The sequence below is a fragment of the Bufo gargarizans genome, chromosome 6, assembly GCF_014858855.1.
Source record: "Bufo gargarizans isolate SCDJY-AF-19 chromosome 6, ASM1485885v1, whole genome shotgun sequence".
Taxonomy (NCBI): Eukaryota; Metazoa; Chordata; class Amphibia; order Anura; family Bufonidae; genus Bufo; species Bufo gargarizans.
The window spans coordinates 200,801,609-200,825,425 of NC_058085.1; the positions used below are offsets into that span (position 1 = coordinate 200,801,609).

The 23,817-nt window shown below is 43.4% G+C and overlaps 1 protein-coding gene across 3 annotated transcripts in view; it reads left to right on the top strand.

The window, feature by feature from the left end:
- Window positions 1–23,817, top strand: part of KCNMA1 (potassium calcium-activated channel subfamily M alpha 1) — a 731,805-nt gene that overhangs the window by 273,215 nt on the left and 434,773 nt on the right. The window lies entirely within an intron of this gene.

A 23,817-nucleotide genomic window follows, 5' to 3' on the forward strand; every position in this document is an offset into this window, starting at 1 on the left:
ACATTGCTGAGAAAAAATGTTTTATTATATGCAAATTAGCTTATAGGAGCAATGGGGGCATTGCCATTACACCTAGAGGATCAGCTTTCCTTGCATCTGCTGCTCCCTTAACACTTTATAAAAAGTCAGGGCTAGGTGTGATTATGTTTTCACTGCTTGGCCAAAGTCAAGGCTAGGTGTGATTATGTTTTCACTGCTTGGCCCTATCAATCAAAGTCGAGAGGGTGTGAGAGCAGAGCATTGAGGGGTAATGACAATGCCCCTGATGCACTTAGAGGCTCATTTGCATATATTTAAACCCTATTTTTCTCAGCAATGCGGGCACCTAGGAACATGGAACCAACAAGCGCACTTGCAACAGGTGACAGATACCCTTTAACAGTCAAAAACCATTCTCTGCTTCATCAGCCCATAACCCATCAGGACTCATATCCATCTGATATATAAAGTTGAGTGTATGTACAGTCCTGATTAAAAGTTTAAGACCACTTGAAAAATGGCAAAAAATCATATTTTACATTGTTGGATCTTAACAAGGTTCCAAGTAGAGCTTCAACATGCAACAAGAAGAAATGAGAGTGAGACAAAACATTTTTTGAGCATTCAATTAATTGAAAATAACGATTAAACTGAAACAGGCTGTTTTTCAGCTGATCAAAATTTTAGGACCACATGCCTTTAAAAGGCCAAATCTGTGCAAAGATGTGGATTCATTGTCATCTTCTGTCAGGTAGTCACACGTTGTGATGGCAAAGGCAAAAAAACTCTCCCTTTTGAACGCGGTCGGGTTGTTGAACTGCATAAGCAGGGTCTTTCACAGCGCGCCATCGCTGCTGTGGTGGGACGCAGTAAGACAGTCATTTGGAATTTCTTAAATGATCCTGAGGGTTATGGAACAAAAAAGTCAAGTGGAAGACCCCAAAAAAATTCATCAGTACTGGGCCGGAGGATCCAATTGGCTGTCCGTCAAGACACTGGACGATCCTCGACCCAAATTAAGGCCCTTACTGGTGCTGACTGCAGCCCCATAACCATCAGATGGCATCTGAGACTGAAGGGCTTCAAAAACAAAAACCATCTTCAAAGACCTCGTCTCCTTCAACGCCACAGAACTGCTCGTTTGGACTTTGCAAGAGAGCACCAAACATTCAAAGGTGTAAGAAAGTTTTATTCTCTGATGAGAAAAAAAGTATCCTTGATGGTCCTGATGGTTTCCAACGTTACTGACATGACAAGCAAATCCCACCTGAGATGTTTTATACGCGCCATAGTGGAGGGGGCGCCATAATGGTCTGGGGTGCTTTTTCCTTCAGTGGAACAATGGAGCTTCAGGAAGTGCAGGGGTGTCAAACAGCCGCTGGCTATGTCCAGATGTTGCAGAGAGCATTCCTCATGACTGAGGGCCCTCGTCTGTGTGGTAACGACTGGGTTTTTTAACAACGCTACAGTACACAATGCCTGCAGGACAATGGACTTCTTCCAGGAGAATAACATCACTCTTTTGGCCCATCCTGCGTGCTCCCCTGATCTAAATCCAATTGAGAACCTTTGGGGATGGATGGCAAGGGAAGTTTACAAAAATGGACAACAGATCCAGACAGTAGATGGCCTTCGTGTGGCTGTCATCCCCACTTGGAGAAATGTTCCCACTCACCTCATGGAAACGCTTGCATCAAGCACGCCGAAACAAATTTTTGAAGTGATAAACAATAACGGCGGAGCTACTCATTACTGAGTTCATGTTTGGAAGTTGGATTTCTGTTTTGGGGGGGTTACGTTTTTTTTGGGTGGTGTGGTCCTAAACTTTTGATCAGCTGAAAAACAGCCTGTTTCAGTTTATTCGTTGTTTTCATTAAATTGAATGCTCAAAAAATGTTTTGTCTCACTCCCATTTTTTCTTGTTGCATGTTGAAGCTCTACTTGGAACCTTGTTAAGATCCAGCCATGCTAAATATGATTTTTTACCATTTTTCAAGTGGTCTTAAACTTTTGATCAGGACTGTGTGTGTATGTATGTCCGCTAAAGGAATCCGCACCATTACATTTACAATCACAAAATTTGGCACACAGGTACATCAGGTGTCCAGAAAGGTTTTAGGTCAGGTTTCAGCTCTCTAGGACGTAGAGTTCCTGAGATATTCCCAAAAATGCAAATATGGCACATCACATGACATATATTAGCCAATAGAAGCCTGCAGGTCTTTCTCTTCATATCCCAACTGCCATACACATGGTAACATGTCCTTTATCAGCCAATTGAAGCTCGCAGGTCCGTAGTCTCCACATACACACATTTTACACCAGGTTTCCATAACAACCCAGCCATTTTTCTTCACTGCTGTAGGTCAGCTTTAAAGGGAACGGGCGCTGTGGATGACACTGTTAAGGGAGCGGAGTGCTGTGGAGGGCACAGCTCAGGGGGCATGTAAGGTGGCCATTCAGGCCACCCTCAAAATACGGACTTTAAAACCCTGGTCCCGCGAAGCCACGCCTCTGACCAGGTTAGGGCACACCCCCTGACACCCCGCAGCCGACGGGTATTGAAAAAATGAAGCTAAAAATCAACTTCTGTAAGCTGCAGGGTTGGTAGAGAGGGTGACTTTTTCCTTGCAGTTCATACTGAAAGTGAGCTATTCAAAAGTGCATCCCTGTGTCCGTACAGGGCCTGCGCCGGACGGAGGACAGGGAGTCTGAAAGCCAGACTGTCTGGCCCAAAACTGGACCTCTGGCTATCCTAGGGGCAGGCTGCTGTTGAGGTCATAGTTAAGGGGATGGTCTGCTATGGAGGTCAGTGTTAAGGGGCAGATTGCTGAAGAAGCCACTGTTAAGGGGGCAAGGAGATGGGGTATTGTGGAGGTCACTAATAAAGGGGCAGCCGCTGTGGAAGTCACTGTCAAAAGGGCGGGCACTGTGGAGGTCTCTGTTAAGGGGGAAGGGAATGGTAAAGGTCACAGTTAAGGTGACGGTCCGCATAGAGGTCAGTGTTAAGGAGCGTATTGCTGTAGATGTCGCTGTTAAGGGGATGGGGTGTTGTGGAACTCACATTTTAAGGGAAAGGAGCTCTGTGGGGGGTCACTGTTAAGGGAGCAGGGTACTGTGGCAGTCACTGTTAAAAGGGCAGTTACTGTAGAGGTCTCTGTTAAGGGGGCCGGGAATGGTGGAATCAGTTAAGGGGACTGTAAACTTTGGTCAGTGTTAAGGGGTGAGTGCTGTAGCGGTCACTATTAATGGGGTGGGCCCCTGTGGAGGTCACTGTCATGGGGGTGGGGTGCTGTGGAACTCACTGTTCAAGGGGCAGGCTGCTGTAAAGGTCATAGTTAAGGGGGTGGGCTGCTGTGGAGGTCCCATTTTAAACGGAACGGAACCTTGGAAGACCACCACTATACAAAATTGAACAATGGTGATAGATTGTAAAATCCGGGAAATCATCAAGTAATAGAAATGTTTTATTTTATATAGTTTGGAACTGAAAAGTGTGCACTATAAGGGTATGTTTAAATGACATTTTTTTCAGTGCAGATTTTGTTGTGTATCCCACACCAATATTTCCACAGAATCTGGCAACCTTGTTTTCAATGGGAAATCTGCACTGTAATTTATATGATGTAGATTTTACTGTGGGTTGGCTTATAAAAGCGTGTCAGAGCAAAAATGCCCCTTTATTGAATGGTACTAATCCACAGCCAGATATGCGGCATGAAAGACTACAAATCCATGGCAGAAATCTGAGGGTCAGCCTAACATTTCTGCCAGTGGTTCTGTGGCAAATAAATGATGGATTTTTAGACATATATCTTACTGTGTGAATATAGTCTTACGGTATTGTGGTTGACTATTTATACATTAACAAAGATGTGCACAGTTTTTTTTTTTTTTTAGAGATATACAGAATAAACTGTATTTTTACCGACGTTCACTAGTCATTTGTGAGAAAGTGCTGCCCTCTAGTGTAAATACATGATTTGAACAGTTTGCTATTCTATTATGTACTACATTCTTTATGTAGACCTGCATAACCATTATCTGTACTGTACATAATTCTGGGTCTAGTAAAGAGGGGCATAGGGACTTGAGACAAAAGTAGGGACTGTCTATGTAAAAAAAAAGATATGCTCTAACAAGCCAAGCATTATTATAGGACATTTTACTTGCTGAATGTCTACTCATTTTATATATCTTACAATGGTTTCTCTCTATTTGGTAACCAGAAAAGACCAATTATGGCTACACTAGGAACTTCTAATTGAAAAGAGGTTAATGGTGTCTGGAATGAGTAGATCTGATATCTATCTTCTCATCTCCTGCAAGAACACTATTTTGTTACTGTTACCATGTTACAGGATTTCCTTTTGCTGTAGCCAGAAAACAGTCTAGTATCTGAAACAACTGCCTTTTATGCAGTAAGACCAGCTGTTCCTGTCCATTAGTTACGTTTCTTTTTCCACTCATGTGGACATTTGAAACTTATGGTTATAGGGACAATTTTCACAAACCAAACTGATTTATAAATTTAAAATTAGTCTATGTTATAATGATAAACCCATTTTTTTTTTAAGTTTACACTTGTAATTTTGTGCAACTACCAACCAGCCTTTTATACTCTTGGCCACCTACATGCATATTTGTTATTATCATGGCTTGTATTTCTGCAGGAGTCATGATGATCTCCAATTACTGCAATTAATATGAGAAAAATAACTAACAGGAGTGTGAACATGGCATTAATAGCAGATGGAAACCATCTTTCTTAGCAAATCACAATACACATCAGTGCAAATGGTCTGCAAATACAGTTTATAGACATGACCATATATGTGTCATGCTTTACCATTTATCCTAGCCTGGAGGCTACTGACAATACTATTTGAAGTTCCTGTCCCTGCCATGTTAAAACATTACCAGACATACAGTACACATTGTGACTGTTCCTAGAAAATTAGCATTTTTCTCTTTCATTTAACCCCTTTAGGACCAGGCCATTTTCCATTTTTTCGATATTCAAATTTTACTCCCTGCATTCCCATAGCTATAACTTTCTTATTTTTCCATTCACATTTTTTTTGTAGGAGAAGTTGAACTTTCTAATGGCACCATTTACGGTTGCATAGAATGTAGTGGGAAGCAGGAAAAAATTCCAAATGGGTGGAATTATAAAAAACACACAATCAGAGGTGTACATAGAAATCACTGGGCACCATAGCAAGAATCTAAATGGGGCCCCCATGCCCCATTTATATCACATCCCATATGCGCCTCTCCCTTTGCTCCATGAACTGTGCTTGCTAATGTGTGTTATATCGTATGCCATCAGAGCCGGACTGCAGATGCCGACTGTACCGCAGGAAGAAAGGAATATCGAGCACTCCCGTGAGTGGTATAAAATCTTCTTTACTTTATTTCAATACATCAACATGGATACATCTTCAATATCTTTGCTTACATGTTTCGATCATAAGCTCTTAGTCATAGTATTGACTAATAGTCAATGCTACTACTTAGATCTTATGATCGAAACGTTAAAGTAAAGATATTGAATATGTATCCATTTAAAATTTTTTAAAATAAAGTATAGAATATTTTATACCGCACACAGGATTGCTGGATATACCTTTCTTGAACTATAATACAGCAAGCACCCGGACGCAATGAAAGTGATTATGTGGCCGGAGGTATATTAGATGGTCAATGGATATCAATTTTACTGCAGGCCAGTGGATTACAGGCCCAAAAAATTATTCATTCACTGTACAGAAAAGCACAATTGATAATGTGGCTGGAGGTACATTAGGCATTCACCGTATAACAATTTGACTGTTGGCCAGTTAGATTACAGGCCCCAAAAATTATGCATTCACCGTACATAAATGATCAAGTGATTATGTGGCTGGAGGTATATTAGACAGCCATTCAATATCAATTTTACTGCAGGCCAGTTTAGTACAGGCCCAAAACATTAAGCATTCACCAGACAGAAAATAAAAAGTCATTATGTGGTTGGAGGTATATTAGACGGCCATTAGATATCAATTTTACTGCAGGCCAGTACAAATAGATGTCAAATACATATGTTTAAAAGAGCAAAAAATATAAAATTGGTTTAAAAACATCGCAAACGAAATCCCCCCTCTTGAAAAAAAACCAAATGATAATAGTTGAATTTTGATAACACGTGGTCAGGTGTTGAAATCCTCGGAGGTCTAAAACACTAGGCATTCACCGGACAGAAAAGGCCTTTTATGCCGCTGTATTTACCTAAGACCATTATTTGTTCTGGGTGGTGGCGGATATTTATGGGCTGTCATGAGGAAATTCAATTAAATGTGGTCGTCACAGGTGTTGAATTCCTCCGAGATTCATGCCTCATTCATTTTTAGAAGCTAGGCGAGTACGCTTATTGGTCACGATCCCCCCTGCTGCGCTGAATGTCCTTTCGGACAGGATACTCGACGAGGGGCAAGTCAAGAGTTCCATGGCAAATTGTGCCAGCTCTGGCCACAGGTTAAGCCTGCACACTCAGTAGTCAAGGGGTTCCTCTCTTCTCAGAGCGTCCACATCGGCCGTTAACCTGATGTAGTCGGACACCTGTTGGTCTAGGTGTTCCCTGAGGCTGGATGCGGAGGACGGCTGTCGATGGGTTGGCTTCAAGAATGATCTCATATCCGAAGTGACCAACATATCTTCAAACTGCACTCTTCTTGCATGTGCTGTAGGATTGGTACTCTAAATATTTCAAATGACCCTTTGTACCCAGGAGGTCAAAATTGGTATTTCAATAGTCGGCGACTATAAATTCCTGTTTCTGGTCTTATCATTTAAAATATAACTTTTATTCTTTCTTTATTAAACAATACATTGCCACGAAAACATAAAGTGAAATGTTAAAATACATATGGAGGGCTACTATATTTGGGGCTGAGGGTATGATGTCTCTACTTTGTTGGTAGATCAGAGGGATATTACTACATATCTCTCTGAAAGCGGAGTGCAGTCTACATAATGATATAACCTATATCACTATAATTTATGTCTGTAATGCCAGGCGACACCAGGCATTCTATCATCTGGCCCCTTTCTAGGAGTCTCTCAGTATCTGTGCTCTTAGCACTTTTTTTCCCTATCTATGCTGCCCCTGTCATGTAGTGAGGTATGCTCTGTGTCTGCAGACCACCGTATTCCTATTCGGTTGTTTGCCCTACCATATTTTTAAAAAATATTAAGGATGCAGCTTCCCCGACATGTTTTACCGCTAGATGCGGCGTCTTCAGGGGAAATAGAGCTACTATCAACCTGCAGACGCCGAGCATACCTCACTACATGACAGGGGCAGCACAGATAGGGAAAAAAAGTGCACAGAGCACAGATACTGAGACTCCTAGAAAGGGGCCATATATAAATCAAAGAAGCACTGTCTATAGGGTAATCAGCTAACAGAGTGCAGTCTAGATGATAGAATGCCTGATGTCGGCTGGCATTACAGACATAAATTATAGTGATATAGGTTATATCATTATATAGACTGCACTCCGCTTTCAGAGAGATATGTAGTAATATCCCTCTGATCTACCAACAAAGTAGAGACATCATACCCTCAGCCCCAAATATAGTAGCCCTCCATATATATTTTTAACATTTCACTTTATTTTTTCGTGGCAATGTATTGTTTAATAAAGAAAGAATAAAAGTTATATTTAAAATGATAAGACCAGAAATAGGAATTTATAGTCGCCGACTATTGAAATACCAGGATTGGTACTCGCAACTGTTTCTCTGTGGGTGGAATTTCCTCTGCCAGTGCCCGTTACAGCAAAATGCAGTATCTCTCACAGCAAGGCCTGGAAATGCTGCATTATGACAGCGCTCTGTGCTGCTGGTCCACTATTTTGTGTTTGTACCGGGGGTCTAAGTACGTTGCCACCCAGTACTGGTCCTTGCCCTTTATGCTTTTTATACGGGGGTCCCTCTTCAAACACTGGAGCATGAAGGCTCCCATTTGCACTAATTTGCACTAATTGGAAGCGGTGGTGTGGCCTAGCTCCTGCTCATCGCCCAGGAGAATGTTGTCCCCCATCCATGGACAACACCAGGGATCCCAGAAAAGTTTAAAGCCTGCTATTCTTGCTCCTTCTCCTCTTTCTCGCCCCAGGCACCATCCTCCTCTGACTCCTCTTCAGACTCCTGCTGACTTGTCTCAGATGGCGTAGCCCCCCCTGGGAATTCATTCAGCATTGATGATTTGATGATCTCATCAATTGGCTGCAGAAGTCTGCCTGCGTCGCGTATGAGCAGCCACTGTCGCGGTAAAAAATGGTCCCCAGAAGCTGTCCTTCCGCAGAGTTCGTACAGGTCGTTGTCAACAACACGTTTATGCTGGAGAAATCTATCAAGCATATACAAGGTGGAATTTCAGTGCGTTGGGCAGTCACAAATCAGACGTCTGATGGGAAAGTGGTGTCGCCGCTGAACGTCAGCAAGGCGAGCCATGGCCATGTAAGATCTTCTAAAATGGCCAGAGATTTTCCTGGCCTGCCACAAGACGTCCTGGACCCCGGGGTATTTGGTAACGAATCGCTGCAAGACTAAGTTCAGGACGTGTGCCATGCATGGCACGTGTGTCATTTTGACCAGTTTCAGAGCTGAAAGCAGTGCAGGACCAATGTGGCTTTCAGGCACAACAGCCGCAGCCCAGCATGGCAACGTCTCACCTGGCACGTCGAATAGGTTCTGGGGAGCTTTGGGGGGCGCAGCGGAAGAGCCGGTAGCAGTGGAAAAGGAGGAGTCAGACGAGAAGGAGACGGAGGATGGAGTAGGAGGAGAAGAGGCAGGCCTGCATGCAATCTGTGGTGGTAACACAAAATCCACACGGTGCCACAGGTTACATGCTTGACGGTTATCAGAAGGTTCACCCAGTGGGCAGTAAAAGTTATGTACCTTCCCTGTCCGTGTTTGCTAGACCACGTGTCTGTGGTCAGATGTATCTTGGCTACAACACTGTGTGCCAGAGATATATTAACTTGCCGCTGAACGTGGCCATATAGTTCAGGGATGCCTTTCTGGGAGAAATATTTCTTTCCGGGGACCTTCCATTGCGGTGTGCCAATGACCACACATTTTCTAAAGGCCTCTGAGTCCACCAATTTATATGGCAGTAGTTGGCGGGCTAGCAGTTCCGACAAGCCATCGGTCAGCCGTTGGGCAAGGGGATTATCCGGTGTAAAAACGCCTGATGAACGCGACAACGGCACGGTGGAAGGTGGGATGGAGGACAAATGGGAGGAGAGAGGAGAAGAGGCAGGACATGGAGCACCAAGAGTGTGGCTTTGTGGGTTTTGACGCCGTTGCTCCCACTGGGCTTGGTGATGGGAGGCCAGGTGCCTTCTTAAGGCGGTCGTCCCTATCTGAGTGATGGGCTTACAGCGACTTATGCATTGACAGCACAGGCTGCAGATGGCAACACTATTGTCAGCAGCTGACACGTTAAAAAAAAAGCCCACACTGCGGAGCCATGTGACAGCGTCCTGGGAGCGCAAGATGTGACCGTGCATGGTGGATGGCTCGCTCCAGATACATTTGCAGTCTGCTTTTTGCATCCTGTGCATTTGCTGCTCTGTTTCTCCCTCTGAACTCCCCTCCTCTTACTCTTTTGTGGGCACCCACGTGATGTTCATAGACACGTTATCATCGTCACCTTCACCACCACTGACATTAGAGATCTCGAAGTCGGCAGCAACAGCGGGGACCACTCTCCTTGGGCTGGGTGGCGGCCGTTGCTACCTCCTCTTCCTCATCCGATGCCAAGAATGGATGCACATCGGTAAGGTCTGGGAATTAATGGGAAAATAATTTCTCAGACTCGAGTGGAGGGGCTATAGTGGTGGTAGTGTTGGTGGTTTCTTTGGGGGTGCACACAGCAGAGAGTGAGGAGGGTGCAGAAGCGGAAGGCTGAGTGAGCCACTCAACCAACTCTGGTGCGTCCTTTGACGTAATCGCACGCACCTTCTGCAACTTCCCAGTTAGGCTCCTGCCTTGTGCACCTGCCCGACCACTACCACCCCTGCGGAATGGCCTGCCTCTTCCTCTACCTGTCATTTTCAAAATGACCCTGTGACAAAATTCCTATAGAAGAGCAGTATTTGTGGAAGCAGGTATAAAGAACCCCTTAATCTGTTTTTTTGGAGGGCAACTGGTATATCACACCAGTTGCAATTAGTTGTTCCAATGGCGTTTGTCTGTCTGTATAGCTGTGGTTCTCAGCAGAACCGCACACAAATGCTGCACAATACAAATGCACTATATAGAAATTATATTCTAGGTATATCGCACCCCTGCCTCAATCAGATTTTTTTGGGGGCAACTGTTATATCACACCAGTTGCAATTAGTTGTTTCAATGACGTTTGCCCCTCTGTATAGCTGCGGTATCTCAGCAGAGCCGCACACAAATGTTGCACAATACAATTGCACTATATAGAAATTATATTCTCGGTATATCACACCCCTGCCTCAATCAGCTTTTTTGGTGGGCAACTGGTATATCACACAAGTTGCAATTAGTTGTTCCAATGTTGTTTGTCCCTCTGTATAGCTGCAGTATCTCAGCAGAACCGCACACAAATGTTGCACAATACAATTGCACTATATAGAAATAATATTCTAGGTATATCACACCCCTGCCTCAATCAGCTTTTTTGGCGGGCAACTGGTATATCACACCAGTTGCAATTAGTTGTTCCAATGTTGTTTGTCCCTCTTTATAGCTGCGGTATCTCAGCAGAACCGCACACAAATTCTGCACAATTGCCTCAATAAGATTTTTTGGGGGGCAACTGTTTTCACTGCCTGCCCAGTGAGAAATCTGAGAAGATCGGATAGACTTGCGGCATGTGACTCTATCTGACAGGTTTTTCTGTGTTTCCTTGCTGTTTGTTGTTCCCACCTCTCCACAGGTTCTGCTCATTATCTCTGAAGAGGCTCTATAAGTCCACCTCTTACTGCTGACTTTGTGGTTGATATTTCCTTCTGGAGTTGTATGCTGGTTATTTGAGGATCTTTTTCTTCCCTCTCGTCTCAAGCTTAGTTCTCCTGTTTCTCCCAGGTGTTTGTTGTTCTTAGGTCTCATGCTGGAAGGTTCCGGCTGTCTCATTCCCCGCTCCCTAAGTTAGGGTTTGCAACAGTGTCAACAGGGCTTAGGTTTCAGCGTATAAGTTTGTTCACCATCAGGACTTGCTCATACTGTCAGCAGTCAGGGAGAGGCTCAGGGATTGTTAGGAGGTTACTATTCCCTTTTTCCTAGTTTTGAGGCCTAGTCTGTTTTCCTGTCGCTGTTTGTTTATTTGATGTTCCTCTTATCCCCACTTACTGTGACATTATCAACTGCCCCAACCATTATTATTTTTATTGCCCTGTACAGATATGGATACCGTTACTGCACTGGTTGATCGCATGCAGGGATTATCTTTGGAGGTAGCTGACCTTTGCAATTCTGTTGCACAGTTTGAAAATTCTCAGGCGTCTGATTCTGCCAGTGGGAACCAGGTCAGCCTTAAACCTAAAATCACCCTCCCAGATAGTTTTTGGGGGGAGATTGATAATTTTGTTCGGTTTAGAGATTCTTGTAAACTGTATTTTCGACTGCGTCCACTCTCATCTGTGGACGAGAATTAAAGAGTGGGGATTATTATTTCTCTGCTGAAAGGTGATGCTCAGTCCTGGGCCCTTTCTCTACTGATCGGTTCCCAATTCCTCCGATCGGTGGATGAATTTTTCAGAGCCTTGGGCCTTATTTATGATGACCTAGACCGGGTTTCCCTGGTTGAATCTAAGCTGCGTAGGCTTGCGTCATGATCATATTGCTCTGAATTTAGGAGATCGGTGACTGATTCGGAATGGAATGACCCAGCACTCCATAGTCATATCTGTCAAGGGCTGTCTGAGAAACTAAAAGACACCCTGGCATTCCACGAAAACCCTGATTCTTTGGAGGCGGCCGTGTCCCTAGCCGTACAGATTGATAAACACCTGAGAGAGAGGTCCAAGGTTCCCCTCACTTGGGACGCACTATCATATGGGGAAGCAGTCTCTTCTGTCCCGTGGGGTACAGAGACTCTCAAGCTCGTGTTTGTTAATGAGCCTATGCAATTGGGACAGGTCTCTTCATGCTGCTTATTTATGGTAATAGGAACTTCAGGGTTCAGAGAAGACTTTGTTTCTTCTGTGGTAAAAAAAAAAATATATATTTTATTAACGTATGTCCTTATATTAAACCTCAAGGTAAAAAAGAAAAAAAAAAGGGTTATAAATAATGGGTTTAGTTCTCTCACTCTTGGCAGTGTGCATGGGGAGTCAAAGAAGTACCCAATTTCTCCTGTCTGCCATGGTGGCGCTAGACTCCATAAATATTGAATTGTATTTGTTGACAGTGGGGCAGGGGATAACCTTGTGGATTATCAGTTTGTTCATCGTCATGGTTTTAAAACAAGCGCCTTAAACAAGGGGATATCTGTGTTTGCTATAGATTCTGCCCCTCTCTCCCAACAGTGTCTGATGGTGCATGATATTTATTTGAGGGTGGGTGATTTCCATGTTGAGTTCATTTCTTGTTTTGTGCTGAAGGGTTTGCCTACTCCTCTAGTGCTAGGGTTACCATGGTTTACCAGACATAATCCTACCAAAGATTGGCAAGCAAGACATCTCAGTAATTGGAGTGATTTATTTTTACCAAACCAAAGCTAGACTCAGAACAGCATAGTTTAAACAAGTACAAAAACTTTTATTGGACTTACATTAGTTAAAACATACATATCCATATATATAAATAAGCAGCACAAAGCCACACAGGATAACATTTACAGGTCTGTTGTAAGAAAACTAACAATGAATGATCCCAGACTGTGCAGAGTGTATTCATACACAGCCAGCAGTCAATACAATATAAAGTGCATAGTGCCAATTGTAAACAATGACAAAGGGAAAATACATAGATGAATACAGACCAAGTCCTCCCGGATCCCTACACGTGTTTCGCGTTTTGCTTCCTCAGGGGATATTGATGGTGTGTGTTGCCTGTTCCTATATAGTCTGCCAATTGATTAGAATCAAGATCACCTGAACTTCAGGTGAAAACCAAAAACCGGAAGTGAGGTGCGTTCCACGCTGGAACGCACCACCACTTCCGGTTCGGTCGGTGTCCGGACACCCAGTGTCACCACAAATAACCGGTGGACCCAAAGTATAACTTGTCCCAGCATCTACCTAAGAAGATCCGTCTCTCCAGGTGCCCGGTATTCGAAATGTGAGAGGAGGCAGCAGGCAAAGATGCGGGGAAGGCCGCTCCACATACAGGAACCGGATGTCTAACATGCGGTCCACGGTGGAACGCATCGACCGCATCACGCCGGCATAGCCACCTCCCACATCTCCACCCAGAATGATGTCACCTCACATGGATACCTCCGGCTTGCAATGCGTTTCACCCTGGAACACAAATAAGATTTCCCCTTCCTAGGTCGCTCGGGGGTCAGTTCAATAGCCGGTTCGTTTAATCCTGGGACACTAATGAAGTACATGGGGGTATATCTATGTATATGGACATTCAGCTCAAAGTAGCTATATGTACCTTAGGAGACATTCCTAGATATGACAACAAGGGAATATAAAGTACATTTCATTATATCATTAAACAATCAATATACAAATATTGTACATTAACAATTCATAAATACATGTCACAACAAACAGGGGAAGTCCAATATTGACTGGCAAAATAATCAGTGATTAAAAAAGTGGAAAAGAAACAAATAATAATAAATAAGAACGTGATACATGCGAACGAAATGAAAAAGTGATAAAGTGATCGGTGAAAAAAAGTAAAAAAAAGTGAAGGTGAAAAGGAAAGAGTTTATTATTATGAACATACATATATAATTAGAATAATTCCAATTCATAATATGTATCACAAGTGTAAACACCCCTATTAAAATGAGATCAATTAGTGGCTCCTCAATAGATACCACAGAATCATTATCCACTCTGTTTGTTTTCTGTGATAATCGGAACCCTTCCTGTGCTCCATATGTGTAGTACTCATATTAGTGCTTCTTATTAGACCATTCTTCAATAGACCAAGTTGTCCACGCCTCCACAGATGTTCCTATCCACCATACATACATATATCATAACGGGCAGCCTCACAAAATAACGACCAAATAATATAATCCTATCAAAGCAGAAAAGAACAAAATTAAAAAACATAAAACCATATATTAAAAAGGTCAGAGGGATACACACCACTTAGACCTACAGAGGATTTCACGGAAAAGATTACTGATATACATTATTAACCTAGCCTAAAAATGGCGAAAAACTTAGGGCGTCATTTAGGCCAAATGGTATGACAGTATTCAACTCAAAAATCCATTTGACCTCCTTTTGGGCAAGGACTTTCTTCCAGTTCCTGTATGTGGAGCGGCCTTCCCCGCATCTTTGCCTGCTGCCTCCTCTCACATTTCGAATACCGGGCACCTGGAGAGACGGATCTTCTTAGGTAGATGCTGGGACAAGTTATACTTTGGGTCCACCGGTTATTTGTGGTGACACTGGGTGTCCGGACACCGACCGAACCGGAAGTGGTGGTGCGTTCCAGCGTGGAACGCACCTCACTTCCGGTTTTTGGTTTTCACCTGAAGTTCAGGTGATTTTGATTCTAATCAATTGGCAGACTATATAGGAACAGGCAACACACACCATCAATATCCCCTGAGGAAGCAAAACGCGAAACACGTGTAGGGATCCGGGAGGACTTGGTCTGTATTCATCTATGTATTTTCCCTTTGTCATTGTTTACAATTGGCACTATGCACTTTATATTGTATTGACTGCTGGCTGTGTATGAATACACTCTGTACAGTCTGGGATCATTCATTGTTAGTTTTCTTACAACCGACCTGTAAATGTTATCCTGTGTGGCTTTGTGCTGCTTATTTATATATATGGATATGTATGTTTTAACTAATGTAAGTCCAATAAAAGTTTTTGTACTTGTTTAAACTATGCTGTTCTGAGTCTAGCTTTGGTTTGATATACGTAATTGCTCTAGGACAGCGATTATACTGGGCGTTTGTTTTGCTCTGCGTCTATTTGGAATTGTGATTTCTTTTTAGACAACTGTCTCGGCGCATCACTTTCTGTGGTATCCACTAAGATGTTACCCCCGTTTCTTTCAGATTTTTCTGACATATTCTCTCAGGGAGGAAAGCAGGAGTTACCCCCTCACTGAGAGTATGATTGTCCGGTCAACCTTATTCCCAGAGCCAAATTGCCAAAGTCTTGGTTATAAAGAGTAGCTATGCAAAAGTATATTGCCGAGAGTTTGGAAAACTGTCATATTAGACCATCCAAGTCACCTGTGGCTGTCGACTTCTTTTTTGTTAAAAAGAAGGATGGGACCCTTAGACCATGTTTAGACTTCCGGGAGCTAAATCTTATCACTGTCCGTGATCCTTATCCCCTTCCCTTGATCCCAGATTTATTCGATCAGATTGTCTGAGCCAAGGTGTTTTCCAAGTTTAAGAGGGGCTTATAATCTGATGAGAACCAGGGAAGGGGACGAATGGAAGATGGCCTTTAATACCCCTGAGGGCCAGGTTTGTTCCTTCTGGGCTTCGGCACAAGGTATTCAAGGAACATCATGATACTGTCCTTGCGGGACACCCTGGGAGCAGATCCACTACGGATCTTATTTCCCAGAGATTCTGGTAGCCAGGTTTACGTAAAAGTGTGGAGGGCTATGTGGCAGCCTGTGAGACCTGTGGTCGTGCCAAGGTGACTCATACTCGGCCTTCAGGATCTCTTCTTCCTTTGTCCATCCCATCCGGTGCCTAAACGGATTTGTCCATGGACTTCATCACTGATTTGCCCAGTTCCTCTGGGAAGACGTTGATTTTGGTGGTGGTGGATCGCTTCAGTAAGATGGTGCACCTTATACCATTATCAGGTTTGCCCAATGCCGAAACTCTTGCTCAAGTGTTTATTGATAACATTGTGAAGTTACATGGCATTCCCTCTGATGTGGTGTCTGACAGAAGGACGCAATTTGTTTCCAGATTCTGGAGGGCATTCTGTACTTGACTGGGGGTTCAGTTATCCTTCTCTTTGGCTTTCCACCCTCAGTCGAACTGACAAACTGAGTTCACTAATCAGAATCTGGAAACCTATTTGAGGTGTTTTGTCGCTAAGAATCTGGAAAAGTGGTCTTCATTTTTGTCTTTGGCTGAGTTTGCCTTGAATAACTGTAGACAGGAGTCCATTGATAAGTCACCATTTTTTGGTGCATATGGGTTTCAGCTTCAGTTTGGTATCTTTTCTGGGACTGAGTCCTCTGTTATACCTGAAGAGTAAAGATTCTCTTCTTATTTGTCATCTATCTAGCGGAAGAGTCAAATCAATTTGAAAAAAATGGGCAAAAGATATACACGTAAGGATGACAAGAGACGTATGAATGGTCCGGACCTGTGTGTGGGTGATTTGGTGTGGTTGTCCACTAAGAACATTAAGTTGAAGGTACCATCTTGGAAGTTGGGCCCAAGATTTATTGGTCCTTACAAGATCTCTGCCATTATTAATCCTGTTGAGTTTCGTCTCGAACTTCCGCAAGCTTGGAAGATCCATAATGTGTTTCACAGGTCGTTGTTGAAAAACTATGTGAAACCTGCTGAAACATCTCCCTTGCCACCTCCTCCTGTCATAGTAGATGGTAATCTGGAGTTTTAGATCTCCAGAATAATTAACTCACGTATTCTTTGTGGTTCCCTTCAGTACCTTGTACATTGGAAGGGTTACGGTCCAGAAGAAAGAATGTGCGTTCTGGTGACTGATATTAGTGCTAGTCGCCTTTTAAAGGCCTCAAGGTTGTTTGAGGATCTTCTTCTTCCCTCTCATCTCAAGCTAAGTTCTCCTGTTTCTCCCAGGTGTTTGTGTTGTTCCTAGGTCTCAGGGAGAATCTGGTCCCTTCACGGTGGAAGGTATAGGCTGTCTCCTTCCCTGCTCCCTAAGTTAGGGTTTGCAACAGTGTCAGCAGGCCTTAGGTTCCAGCGTATGAGTTCGTTCACCATCAGGACTACTGTCAGCAGTCAGAAAGAGGCTCAGGGATTGTTAGGAGGTTACCATTCACTTTTCCCTAGCTTTGAGACCTAGTCTGTTTTCCTGTCGCTGTTTGTTTATTTGGTGTTCCGCTTATCCCCACTTACCGTGACAACTGTTATATCACACCAGTTGTAATTAGTTGTTCCAATGAAGTTTGTCCCTCTGTATAGCTGCGGTATCTCAGCAGAACAGCACACAAATGCTGCACAATACAAATGCACTACAGGTGAAACTCAAAAAATTAGAATATTGTGCAAAAGTCCATTTATTTCAGTAATGCAACTTAAAAGGAAATTGCATTAATGCAGCTTAAAATTAGAATTTTTTGAAAAGGTTCAATATTCTAGGCTCAAAGTGTCACACTCTAGTCAGTTAATTAATCCATACCCCCTGAGCAAAGGGTACCTCAAAATTGTGACTTTGGGGTTTCATAAGCTGTAAACCATAATCATCCAAATTATAACAAATAAAGGCTTGAAATATATCGCTTTGCATGTAATGAGTCAATCTCATATGTAAGTTTCACCTTTTAAGTTGCATTACTGAAATAAATGAACTTTGCACGGTATTCTAATTTTTCGAGTTTCACCTGTATATAGAAATTATATTCTAGGTATATCACACCCCTGCCTCAATCAGATTTTTTTGGGGGCAACTGGCATATCACACCAGATGCTATTTGTTGTTCCAATAACGTTTGTCCTTCTGTATAGCTGCGGTATCTCAGCAGAACCGCACACAAATGCTGCACAATACAAATGCACTATGTAGATATTATATTCTAGTTATAGCGCACCCCTGCCTTAATCAGATTTTTTGGGGGCAACTGTTATATCACAGCAGTTGCAATTAGTCGTTCCAATAACGTTTGTCCCTCTGTATAGCTGTGGTATCTCAGCAGAACCGCACACAAATGCTGCACAATACAAATGCACTATATAGAAATTATATTATAGGTATATCAAATCCCTGCATCAATCAGATTTTTCGGGGGGCAACTGGTATTTCACAGCAGTTTCAATTAGTTGTTCCAGTGGTGTTTGTCTGTCTGTACAGCTGCGGTATCCCAGCAGAACCGTACACAAATGCTGCACAATACAAATGCACTATATAGAAATTATATTATAGGTATATCACACCCCTGCCTCAATCAGATTTTTTGGGGGGCAACTGGTATAGCACACAAGTTGCAATTAGTTGTTCCAATAGCTTTTGTCCTTCTGTAAAGCTGCAGTATCGCAGCAAACCACACACAACTTCAGCACAATACAAATGCACTATAATATACTTTCTATGTTAGAAAGTATATTATAAGTATATTACGCCCCTCAGCATGTCAAATCTATCGATAGTTGTGGCCCTATTAGCTAGCATTTGGTGTCTCTATACTCTTTAACAGTCTGTCCCTGCTCCACACATAAACTTTTCCCTACACTGGCAAAAACAGAATGTAAAATGGCAGCCAGATAGAGTTTATTTATAGAGTAGGGGGTGTCCATGTGCTGAAACATCTCAATTGGCTGTCCTGTCCCACCTGATGGTTTTGTCATGGGTCAAAGTGCCTTCTGCTTCCCTCGCAGTGAAATCACTTCCCTGGGCTGTCATAGTAACCTCCCTGCTAAGTTGTGAATGAGGTGCAGCTCAGCAAGGAACTCAACAAAATCCCTTTAACTATTATAAATTTATGTTAGGTTGAATTGGACAAGGGATAAAAAGATCACAGGTTCTAGTCTCCTAAGGGGGCTATTAGTTATTGAGAAAAAAGTAAAAAAAATAGGTATTGTCACATCCAAAAAGGTCTCAACTATTAAAATATAAAAATATTTTTCCTGTGCAGTGTACAACGTAATGGAAAAAATAAATAAAAACACAGGATTAACCATTTTTTGGTAACCTTGTCCCCCCAGGAAATTAAATAACAGTAATCAAAAAGTTGTTTACCCACAGAAATGTTGGTAATATAAACTAAAGGTCACCCCACAGAAAAACAGCCCTTCATGATAAAGTTGGCGATGCAAAGAAAATGTATACTTTTTTTAAAGGTCTTTTAAAAAAGTAGTGAAAAACAAAACAAAAACTATACAAGTTTGGTATCGCCATATTTGTATTGAGCCGCAGAATAAGGACTTCATGTCGTTTTTAGCCCACAGTGAACTCTGTTAGATAAAGGCTAAAATAAACCTTGGCAGAATTGTGGGTGTTTTTCAGTTTTACCCACAAACTATTTTTCCCCTGTATTCCAATAGAAGACATTGTAAATTAAATTGTATCACAAAAAAATAAGCCATGTTATGGCTATTAGAATGTGAGGAGTAAAAAACGACAATGGGCCCGATACTTGGGCCGGAACCTGTCATGTGGATATTTGATTATAATCTAACTAATTATATACAATCATTAACTTCTAAAAAGTACCTTAGATGTATTCACTTACTGGTGTGACAGATGGTTACCTCATAATATACACACAAAGATGCTGCATGCTGCATGCTAATGAGCTGATTTGAGTCCAGAGTGATGTCAGTGAGTCCAGCGTATATTTAATTCAGAGCTATAGCCACTCCCCTGCCCACCTGCTGCTGATTCCTATGGAAACAAACTGTCATTCAGCAGCAGGTGGGCGGGGAGAGTCAGGAGCTCATGAATATTCATGACTCATCATTATCAGCTGGAGCTTTTCAATACAAGATGTCGCAGATTGACTGGGTCAATTAAAGAAAATGACCCAGCATTTTGCTAAAAGAATCAGTCACTTATTTATGTTGCCCTTAGTTAGGACCCCATACAACTAGTGACAGGTTCCCTTTAAAGGGGTTATCTGAATTCTAAAAGATCCCCGCCATTGCCTGGGCCCCTCATATACTTTATACTTACCTGCTCCTTGACACCTGCGTCACTCCAGATTCCTGCATGGCCGCCGCTGCATCTCCTCATTGCATGGATTAAAACATCCGGCAATGGGGGAGCAGCCAATAGCAGACTGCGATGGTAATGAAACATAAATACCAAACCTATATCCCCACCTATAATCAACCCAAATACAAAATAGAATAGAACACCAATAGAAGTATATGTGGTTTAACAATAAATAACAAGCTAATCACACATCTATCATGATTATAGTATCACATTTTTATAAAACATGTATTACAGACATGATTGGCATACACAAATAAATAAAAAATGGTTAAAACCACCAACACAGTGGTGGTGAGCGAACGTCAGTATAAGCATAATAAAGTGCAAGTGCAAAATGTATTTTTAGGGAGGTACTATAAACTGCAGATTCAAGAGTTCATAAACGAGTATTATACTCACAACCTAATAGTATGCCTATGAAGAGTACAGATCAAATAACATGTGAAAGAAAAAAAAAGGAAAACAAAGATATATATATATAAGCGATCCAGTATAATACAAATTTTATAGGCAAATATCTATGCAATACAAACCAAATTATTGTGTCCCCGCCTCAGGTCGGACCACCACCACACCCTGATGCTCGTTTTGCCATCAGCTTGCTCAAAGGGTTGTCCTCATAGTCCTCGCCCACCCCATTTTATTAGACTGTAATATGGTATGTCACCGTGGTCTCCTTGGTCTCCCTTCGTATTCCCTCTGAGTGCCACTTTTGCTACTACTGCTCCTACCACCACTACCACAGTGGCTGCAAGTGTCACCATTACTACTACTGGCCGGATGACTAGTGATTAGAGTTGAGCGAACACCTGGATGTTCGGGTTCGAGAAGTTCGGCCGAACATCCCGGAAATGTTCGGGTTCGGGATCCGAACCCGATCCGAACTTCGTCCCGAACCCGAACCCCATTGAAGTCAATGGGGACCCGAACTTTTCGGCACTAAAAAGGCTGTAAAACAGCCCAGGAAAGAGCTAGAGGGCTGCAAAAGGCAGCAACATGTAGGTAAATCCCCTGCAAACAAATGTGGATAGGGAAATGAATTAAAATAAAAATTAAATAAATAAAAATTAACCAAAATCAATTGGAGAGAGGTTCCATAGCAGAGAATCTGGCTTCCCGTCACCCACCACTGGAACAGTCCATTCTCAGATATTTAGGCCCCGGCACCCAGGCAGAGGAGAGAGGTCCCGTAACAGAGAATCTGTCTTCATGTCAGCAGAGAATTAGTCTGCATGTCATAGCAGAGAATGAGGCTTCACGTCAGCCACCACTGCAACAGTCCATTGGCATATATTTAGGCCCAGCACACACACAGGCAGAGGAGAGAGGTCCCGTAACAGAGAATCTGGCTTCATGTCAGCAGAGAATCAGTCTGCATGTCATAGCAGAGAATCAGGCTTCACGTCAGCCACCACTGCAACAGTCCATTGTCATAAATTTAGGCCCAGCACCCAGGCAGAGGAGAGAGGTCCCGTAACAGAGAATCTGGCTTCATGTCAGCAGAGAATCAGTCTTCATATCATAGCAGAGAATCAGGCTTCACGTCACCCACCACTGTAAGAGTCAATTTTCATAAATTTAGGCCCAGAACCCAGGCAGAGGAGAAAGGTCCCGTAACAGACAATCTGGCTTCATGTCAGCAGAGAATCAGTCTTCATATCATAGCAGAGAATCAGGCTTCACGTCACCCACCACTGTAAGAGTCAATTTTCATAAATTTAGGCCCAGAACCCAGGCAGAGGAGAAAGGTCCCGTAACAGACAATCTGGCTTCATGTCAGCAGAGAATCAGTCTTCATATCATAGCAGAGAATCAGGCTTCACGTCACCCACCACTGTAAGAGTCAATTTTCATAAATTTAGGCCCAGAACCCAGGCAGAGGAGAAAGGTCCCGTAACAGACAATCTGGCTTCATGTCAGCAGAGAATCAGTCTTCATATCATAGCAGAGAATCAGGCTTCACGTCACCCACCACTGTAAGAGTCAATTTTCATAAATTTAGGCCCAGAACCCAGGCAGAGGAGAAAGGTCCCGTAACAGACAATCTGGCTTCATGTCAGCAGAGAATCAGTCTTCATATCATAGCAGAGAATCAGGCTTCACGTCACCCACCACTGTAAGAGTCAATTTTCATAAATTTAGGCCCAGAACCCAGGCAGAGGAGAAAGGTCCCGTAACAGACAATCTGGCTTCATGTCAGCAGAGAATCAGTCTTCATATCATAGCAGAGAATCAGGCTTCACGTCACCCACCACTGTAAGAGTCAATTTTCATAAATTTAGGCCCAGAACCCAGGCAGAGGAGAAAGGTCCCGTAACAGACAATCTGGCTTCATGTCAGCAGAGAATCAGTCTTCATATCATAGCAGAGAATCAGGCTTCACGTCACCCACCACTGTAAGAGTCAATTTTCATAAATTTAGGCCCAGAACCCAGGTAGAGGAGAAAGGTCCCGTAACAGACAATCTGGCTTCATGACAGCAGAGAATCAGTCTGCATGTCATAGCAGAGAATCAGGCTTCACGTCAGCCACCACTGCAACAGTCCATTGTCATAAATTTAGGCCCAGCACCCAGGCAGAGGAGAGAGGTCCCGTAACAGACAATCTGGCTTCATGTCAGCAGAGAATTAGTCTGCATGTCATAGCAGAGAATCAGGCTTCATGTCAGCCACCACTGCAACAGTCCATTGGCATATATTTAGGCCTAGCACACAGGCAGAGGAGAGGTTCATTCAACTTTGGGTAGCATCGCAATATAATGGTAAAATGAAAATAAAAATAGGATTGAATGAGGAAGTGCCCTGGAGTCCAATAATATATGGTTATGGGGAGGTAGTTAATGTCTAATCTGGACAAGGGACGGACAGGTCCTGTGGGATCCATGCCTGGTTCATTTTTATGAACGTCAGCTTGTCCACATTGGCTGTAGACAGGCGGCTGCGTTTGTCTGTAATGACGCCCCCTGCCGTGCTGAATACACGTTCAGACAAAACGCTGGCTGCCGGGCAGGCCAGCACCTCCAAGGCATAAAAGGCTAGCTCTGGCCACGTGGACAATTTAGAGACCCAGAAGTTGAATGGGGCCGAACCATCAGTCAGTACGTGGAGGGGTGTGCACACGTACTGTTCCACCATGTTAGTGAAATGTTGCCTCCTGCTAACACGTTGCGTATCAGGTGGTGGTGCAGTTAGCTGTGGCGTGTTGACAAAAGTTTTCCACATCTCTGCCATGCTAACCCTGCCCTCAGAGGAGCTGGCCGTGACACAGCTGCCTTGGCGACCTCTTGCTCCTCCTCTGCCTTGGCCTTGGGCTTCCACTTGTTCCCCTGTGACATTTGGGAATGCTCTCAGTAGCGCGTCTACCAACGTGCGCTTGTACTCGCGCATCTTCCTATCACGCTCCAGTGCAGGAAGTAAGGTGGGCACATTGTCTTTGTAGCGTGGATCCAGCAGGGTGGCAACCCAGTAGTCCGCACAGGTTAAAATGTGGGCAACTCTGCTGTCGTTGCGCAGGCACTGCAGCATGTAGTCGCTCATGTGTGCCAGGCTGCCCAGGGGTAAGGACAAGCTGTCCTCTGTGGGAGGCGTATCGTCATCGTCCTGCCTTTCCCCCCAGCCACGCACCAGTGATGGACCCGAGCTGCGTTGGGTGCCACCCCGCTGTGACCATGCTTCATCCTCATCCTCCTCCACCTCCTCCTCATCCTCGTCCTCCTCGTCCTCCAGTAGTGGGCCCTGGCTGGCCACATTTGTACCTGGCCTCT